Genomic DNA, 7,724 nt, shown 5'->3' on the forward strand with positions numbered 1-7,724 from the left:
ATCTCTAATTTCCTGCAGATTTGTGATACTGTGAAAATGAATGGAGTGAATCCTGAGGTTTACAAGCTCATGCTTTTTCTATTTGCTGTGAGGTATAGAGCAAAGCTGTGGCTAGATTCTCAGCCCAAGGAGAGCCTAAACACTTGGGATAAGTTAGTCACTGGATTTTTATCCAAATTCTTTCCACCACAGAAGCTGACTAAGCTAAGGGTGGATTTTCGGACCTTTAGGCAGAAAGATGGTGAGACCCTTTATGAAGCCTGGGAGAGGTACAAGCTACTGACCAAGCAATGCCCCCTGACATGTTTTCTAAATGGACTCAATTGGAGATCATTTATGAGGGCCTATGTGAAATGTCCAAAATGTGTTTAGATAATTCTGTAGGTGGTTCATTGCACAAGAATAAAATGCCTGAAGAGACTACTAAGCTTATTGAATTGGTTGCTAATAACCAATATCTTTACTCCTCTAACAAGAATCTTGTGAACTCTGGGACTCCTTAGAAGAAAAGCATTTTGGAAGTGGAGACCTTGGATGTTATCCTTGCTCAGAACACGGTTATATCTCAATAGATTAATATACTTACTCGACACTTGAGTGAGATGCAGGTTTCAAATATTAATGCTTAGAATGCCACTCAAGAGGCTCCTTATGACATCACTGGTAGCTTCATGCAAGGTGAGAATTATGACTATGCTCAATTTTCTCCTGAATAGGTCAACTACATGGAGAATGCTCCTAGAAACTCCAGTAATGATCCATATTCCAAGACCTTTAATCAAGGATAGAGAAATCACCTAAATTTTGGGTGGAGAGAGCAACCTCAGAGGCCACATAATTTTAATAATTCTTCTCAGGACGGTTTTCAACAAAATAATTTTAATAACCGCCAGTTTCAATTATCTCAACAACCATCTCAGCAGGAAAATTCTCAACCCCAGAAGAACATTAATTTGGAAGCACTACTAGCTAGTTTTATGCAGGAGACTAGAGCTTCACTCAGAAACTTGGAAGTGCAAGTAGGCCAACTAAGCAAACAAGTACCTGAGAGGCCTCCTAATACCCTTTTTGGTGATACAGTGGTAAATCCAGGAGAAGACTGCAATGCTATTCAATTAAGGAGTGGTAAAGTAGCTGGTTCTGAGACCAAGGTCAATGAAGAGCTGGTTGAAAAAGAAGCTTCGGAGGAGAAGAAAGAAGAGATGGAACACGCCTCTCCCAGGCATGCAGATAACCTATTCCCAGTCTCTCTTGACACTCATCTTAAATTGTTTAAGGCTCCTGAGTACAAGCATAAAATACTATACTCTCAAAAGCTCCAGAAGGCTTCCAAAGATAAGCAATTTTCCAGATTTTTAGAAGTCTTCAAGAAGCTTTAAATTAACATTTCTTTTGCTGAGGCTATTGAGAAAATGCCTCTCTATGATAAATTCATGAAAGAACTATTGACTAATAAGAGAAATTGGAAGAAAAACAAGACAATGTTGTTGGCAAAAGAATGCAGTGCTATTATTCAACTTAACCTTCCTGAAAAGATGTAGGACCTAGGAAGCTTTGTAATTCTTTGCACCTTTGGAGATGTCACTATTCAGAGAGTTTTGTGTGATCTTGGAACTAGCATCAACCTCATGCCACTTTCAGTCATGAAGAAGCTCCAAATTGAGGAGGTAAAACCCACTCTTATTTCTCTTCAACTTGCTTATCTTACTGTGAAAAAGGGTGAATTACTTGTGAGGTAAAATTCCTGTGGGGGTTGTTGAGGATTTACTTGTGAAAGTGGGTCCATTTATTTTTCTTGCTGATTTTGTCATATTGGATATGGAAGATGATCAAAAGTCCTCTATTATTCTTGGAAGACCCTTTTTAGCTATAGGTAGAGCTCTTATTGATGTGTAAAAGGGTGAATTAACCCTGAGGGTCAATGAAGAACAGGTGGTTCTTAATGTGTTTGAAGCCATTAAACACCCTAATGATTCTAAGGGGTGTATGAGAGTTGATGTTGTTGAGCCACTTGTTCAAGAGGTACTAGAAGCTGAGGTACTTGATGATATTCTGGATTCTCTCTCTGAGGATGATTTGCTTGAGATTGATGATTTACCACCTCAGACAGACCTGTTAAACATGCTTAATACAAAGGGAAAAGTCCCTAGGCTTGAGCTCAAGCCTTTGCCTCCTTCTTTGAAATATGTGTTCCTAGGTAAAAATGATTCATATCCAGTGATTATTAGCTCTTCCTTGAAGCCTGAGGAGGAAAAAGCACTTATCACAGTGCTCAAGAGTCATAAAATGGCTCTTGGGTGGACTATTGGTGATTTAAAGGGGATTAGTCCAACCAAGTGTATGCACAAGATCCTTCTTGAAGATAATGCTAAACCAGTTGTGCAACCACAAAGGAGACTAAATCCAACTATGAAAGAGGTGGTCCAAAAAAAGTAATGAAACTATGGAAAGCCGGCATTATATACCCTATTTTTGATAGCCCTTGGATGAGTCCTGTGCAGGTAGTTCCCAAGAAAGGAGGGATGACAGTGATCAAGAATGAAAAGAATGAGCTAATTCCTATAAGGACCGTCATAGGATGGCGCATATGCATAGATTACAGAAGGCTCAACACTACTATAAGGAAGGATGACTTCCCCTTTCCTTTCATTGATTAGATGCTTGAGAGGTTAGCTGGTCATGCTTTTTATTGTTTTCTAGATGGATGTTCTGGATATAATCAAATTGTAGTGGACCCTCACGATCAAGAGAAGACAGCATTCACATGTCCTTTTGGAGTATTTGCTTATCGGAGAATGTCGTGTAGACTCTATAATTCCCCAGCAACATTTTAGAGGTGTATGCTTTCAATTTTTCTGATATGGTTGAAACATTTATTGAAGTATTTATGGATGATTTTTCTGTTTTTGGTAATTCTTTGAATCATGTCTTAAGCATTTGTCTTTGGTCTTGAAATGGTGCAAAGAATCAAACGTTGTTTTAAATTGGGAGAAATGTCATTTTATAGTTATAGAAGGTATTATTCTTGGACACCAGATTTCAAGCAAGGGAATTGAGGTTGATAGATAAAAGGTGGAAGTAATTGAAAAATTACCAGCACCAACTAATGTTAAGGCAGTCAGGAGTTTCTTGGGTCATGAGGATTTTACAGAAGATTGATAAAAGATTTTTCCAAAATTGCTAAACCATTGAGCAACCTATTGGTTGCTGATGTTCCTTTTATATTTGATGCTGACTTTCTATATGCCTTTGAAACTCTGAAAGCAAACCTTACCTCTGCTCCTATCATAGCTCCTTCTAACTAGGATTTTCCATTTGAATTAATGTGTGATGCTAGTGAATATGCTATAGGAACTGTTTTATGACAGAGGCAAGGCAAGCTTATGCATGTCATTAATGCCAGGGCATTTTGGCCAGTTTCACTGACCTTTTCTTCCAATTTAATCATTGTTGATGCACAATCAATCCCCGACAACGGCGCCATAAACTTGATGCAGGTGGAAACTGTCTCTTAACAAATTTCCTTCGACAAGTGTACCGAATTTTTCATCAAGTAAAACTCACAATAGAGTGAGGTCGAATCCCACAGAGATTAACAGATTAAGCAAACAATGGTTAATTGATTATCCTAGTTAGACGAATCATATTGGAGTGATAAGTAACAAGGAAATGTAAATGGCATAAAAGTAAAGAAAAGCTATAAAGTGCAGAAGAGTAAAATGGCAAGAAAAGTAAATGTAAGAACTAAAAATAAAATGAACATTGGGATCAAGAGATATTGCAATCCTCCGGATCAAGTTCATTCTCATCTCTTCCTCAATCATTCATTGATCTCCTTGGCAATCTTAAGTGATCGAATTACAATTTCAATCTCTCAAATCTTGATCAATAGCCATTTTCTTGGTCAATTGCTCATGAGAAGAGATGAAGTATGGTCACTGATTATACCACATGCATTCCCAAATCAAGTGTTGGGGGATTATAGTCACATATCCTTCCAAACCCAATTTGGTACAACATGAGAAAGCATTTCTAGCATGATCTCTTCATTCCTCTTCCAAGGTTCAGAAGAGATCCAAGTATGAATAGCTTCTTTTCCAAGATAACTACCCAATTGGATGAAGATCGAAAGCTTTCAAGCAAAATCAAGAGAAAAGATAGAAGAAGAAGAATAAGAACTACACTTAATCTTTTGAATCACAATAGAGCTCTCTAACCCAATGAAAAGAATTAGTTGGTCATTGCTCTAACAAAATAGAAAAGAAAGAAAATGCATAAAAGTAAAGATGAAGATTAAAACTGAAATTGAAACTTCAAAATTCATAAATGAAAAGTACAAAGAAAAGAGAGAGAAAGAAAAGTGTGTGAGGGGAGGGAGTCCGAAGACCCCTCGTCAATCCCCCATTCCAGAATCAGTCTCGTCCAGTCCCCCCTTTTCAATGAAAAAACTAAGGCCTTTATATAGGCTCTTCTAAATTACAAAATGAAATTAAAAGCAAATTACAATTAAATAAAAATTCCTATTCTAGATGCTTCTTGTGGTCTTGATTGGTTGACAATTGTGGGCTTGCTTGCTTGAGCTTTGAAGTGGGCTTGAGAGAGAAGTGAGTAAAGTTGAGGTTCAGGTGCCAATGTTAGTGCTACCGTTAGCCACACTAACGCTACAAGTGTGGCGTTAGTGCTGAAGTTAGTGTGGCTAACGTCACACTTGCTAACAGTTGGTGTTTTTGGGGCTTAAAAGATGCCTCTGGTTCGTGCTTCAATTTCATGCCCACTATAGAGTATTATATATCGTTGGAAAGCTCTGAATATCAGCTTTCTAAATCAACTAGAATCACCTCAATTGGATCTCTGTAGCTCAAGTTATGCCCCTTTGAAGTGGACATGGTCGCTGGCATCGTCGCTAACGTTAATGAAAAAGTTGAGTGCCAATAACGCTAGCGACCAAGGCTTCATTATTGCCAGTTTCCGAAGCTCAAACTTAGTGTCCACCACATACTATTATATATTGTTGGAAAGCTCTGGATGTCTACTTTCCAACGCCTTTGAAAGCGTATCATTTGGAGCCCTACAACTCGAGTTACACTTCTTGGAAGGTGAAGAGGTCAGTTGGCCTTAATACAGGTTGATACCATGTTCATCACTGCACTTTCGGGGCAGGTTTTCTCCCTCAAATTTAGTGTCAACTATGTAGTGCCATATATGCTTGGAAAGCTCTAGAATCCTACTTTCCAATGCCACTGAAATCACCTCATTTGGAGCTTTGTGGCTCAAGTTATGCGTGCTTGAAGAAGGCATGGTCAGGCTGCCAAGTGGGACTTTTGCCCACGTTAACTACCACGTTAACTAAATTAACGTGGGAGTTAACGTGGCTCATTGTGGCTTGTGTGGCTCCTTCCAACGTTAGTGACAATGTTGAGTGTCACTAACGTTGGCCATCACCTTCTTTCATCCACGTTAGCTTCCACGTTAACTAAGTTAACGTGGAAGTTAACGTGGCTCATTGGGGATTGTGGGTTGCTTCCAACGTCAGTGACAATGTTTGGTGTCACTAACGTTGTCGACAACCATGTTTCTTCACGTTAGCTTCCATGTTAACTAGGTTAACGTGGGAGTTAACGTAGCTTCTTGTGACTTAGCCAACGTTAGTGATAAAGTTGAATGTCACTAACATTGGCGTCCCCTTTTCTTCTTAACGTTAGAGGCCACGTTAACTAAGTTAACGTGGCAACTAACGTGGCCACTTATGAGCTTGGTCCAACGTTAGTGATAATGTTAAGTGTCACTAACGTTGGCTCCATTTCCTTTCTTCAAAGTTAATGCCACTTCCTTCCTTCCACGTTAGTGCCCACGTTAGTGTAACTAACGTAGCCACTAACGTGGCTCTTCTCTTCTTCTTTTGGCCTGAAATCAATCAAACAAAGTGCATCAAAGTCTTGCTCTTAATCATGGGATCATGCATCATCCAATTTATCATATAATTCATGCAAAATTCTCATGAAATCATGTAAAGTGCACAATATATGCTTGAATCAAGATGTAAGTGAATATCTACCCAAAACTCGCTTATTTCCTAAGAAAATGCATGAAACTATCTTAAAAACAGTAAAGAAAAAGGTCAGTGAAACTGGCCAAAATGCCCTGGCATCACAACACCAAACTTAAAGCTTGCTTGTCCCTAAGCAAGTACTGGAACAAGAGAATGATGAATGGAATGCCAAGAGAAAATGAGTCATTCTTGTGGAAGTCATGTCCCTGGTTTTATGGTGGTTTCATGCATAGCAACTTAGGTTCATTCCTTCACTGGCTTTCAGACCTTTATCATGTCCTAGAATACTCACTTTGCTTGCATCCCATGAGACTTTTATTCATTGATCCTTTTGTTGTGATTTCAGGGCTTATTTGTGTTCTTAGGCTAAGTGCTCTGTAAGGGGGCAACTCTTTAAAATAAGCTTTCAGCCAACACTCCCGAACCAGTTGGTTCAAGGTGCTAGGTGTTGAAACACCCCTACGGACTAACTTCCTCAAGTCTCTCCCCCATACATACACACCACAGGCATATGGTTTATTTATTTTCTTTTCTTGAGACCTTGGTGTCCAGCACCTCTTTGGGTTACTAAATGCTCTGTAGTGAGGGTTACTCTTGATAGTGGACTTTCAGCTAATAATCCCGAGTTAGTTAACCCAAGTTACCAAGTGATAAGGCACCTCTAAGAGCTTATTCATCCAAGTAGATCCCTCACACAGGAGCACCACAGACACATGTCTTAAGATTAAAAACCATTGGTGCCTAGCCTTATTGCTTGTTCTTTTTCTTTGATTCTTCCACTTTCATTGTTCTTTCCCTTTCTCTTATTAGGATCTTATTATTTAGCTAGTCTCATGGGGTGTGTTCAAAGCATATGATTCAGGACAGATAGTTGTCTTCCCACTTTGTGGTTGAACCAACTTAGCTAACTTATGACCACACCATAAACTCAAGAACTTACTCCATAGTATGAACTCTACTCTGGTCTTTTATAAAACACTCATTCTCTTTTCATTTGATTCAAAAGGGACAAGCATACAAGTAAGCAAAGTAAGGATGCAGTAATGACATTCAGACTAGAAAACACAGCCTTAATCAATAAACAGTTTAAAAGACAGATTTGACATGCTTATTCACAAGGAGCAGGCACACATACATACAAAGAACTTAGAAGACAATCATGCAATTGAATGTACTGGAATTAAGTAAGAGGAAAAAGGAACTTTACCACCTTGTAGTTCATATTTATTGTTGTTGCCCTTCTTCTCCTAACTTTCTCCCTTCCCACACCAATTTAGGCTAATTGCTTGTCTTCAAGCAACAAATAAAACAGTGGTGGTGGGATCTATGATGGGTCATAAACGTCTTACATACTGAAATATAAGTGATGTATGTGGTTAAGCAAGCGAAAATTAAGGATAACACTTCAAGCCTAAGAAGCAGAGGCATTATGATTATACAAACAAGTGGTGTTGCTGGATACATTGCATAGAAAAATAAGTGGCACACCAAACTTAGTATGACACTTTCTCTTAGAATTGATGCAAGTATCCAGAAAGATTGAAAACAGATTGTTACAGGGCAACACCAAACTTAGAATGTGATCATATGCCAATTTTATTTGGAAAAAAGCTGAGTAAAAGAATTGTTGTGTTAATAACAAAATCACCAAGAGCCAGAGCTATCACGACAGGGG

At 38.7% G+C, this 7,724-nt stretch overlaps 1 non-coding gene across 1 annotated transcript; it reads right to left on the reverse strand.

Annotated features, from left to right (window-relative positions):
• Window positions 1-201: 201 nt before the first annotated feature.
• Window positions 202-308, reverse strand: LOC130952534 (small nucleolar RNA R71). Its single transcript, XR_009074713.1, has one exon. It is a non-coding gene; the product is annotated as a small nucleolar RNA R71 (small nucleolar RNA).
• Window positions 309-7,724: the final 7,416 nt, after the last annotated feature.

The sequence above is a fragment of the Arachis stenosperma genome, chromosome 9 (assembly GCF_014773155.1).
Source record: "Arachis stenosperma cultivar V10309 chromosome 9, arast.V10309.gnm1.PFL2, whole genome shotgun sequence".
Lineage (NCBI taxonomy): Eukaryota > Viridiplantae > Streptophyta > Magnoliopsida > Fabales > Fabaceae > Arachis > Arachis stenosperma.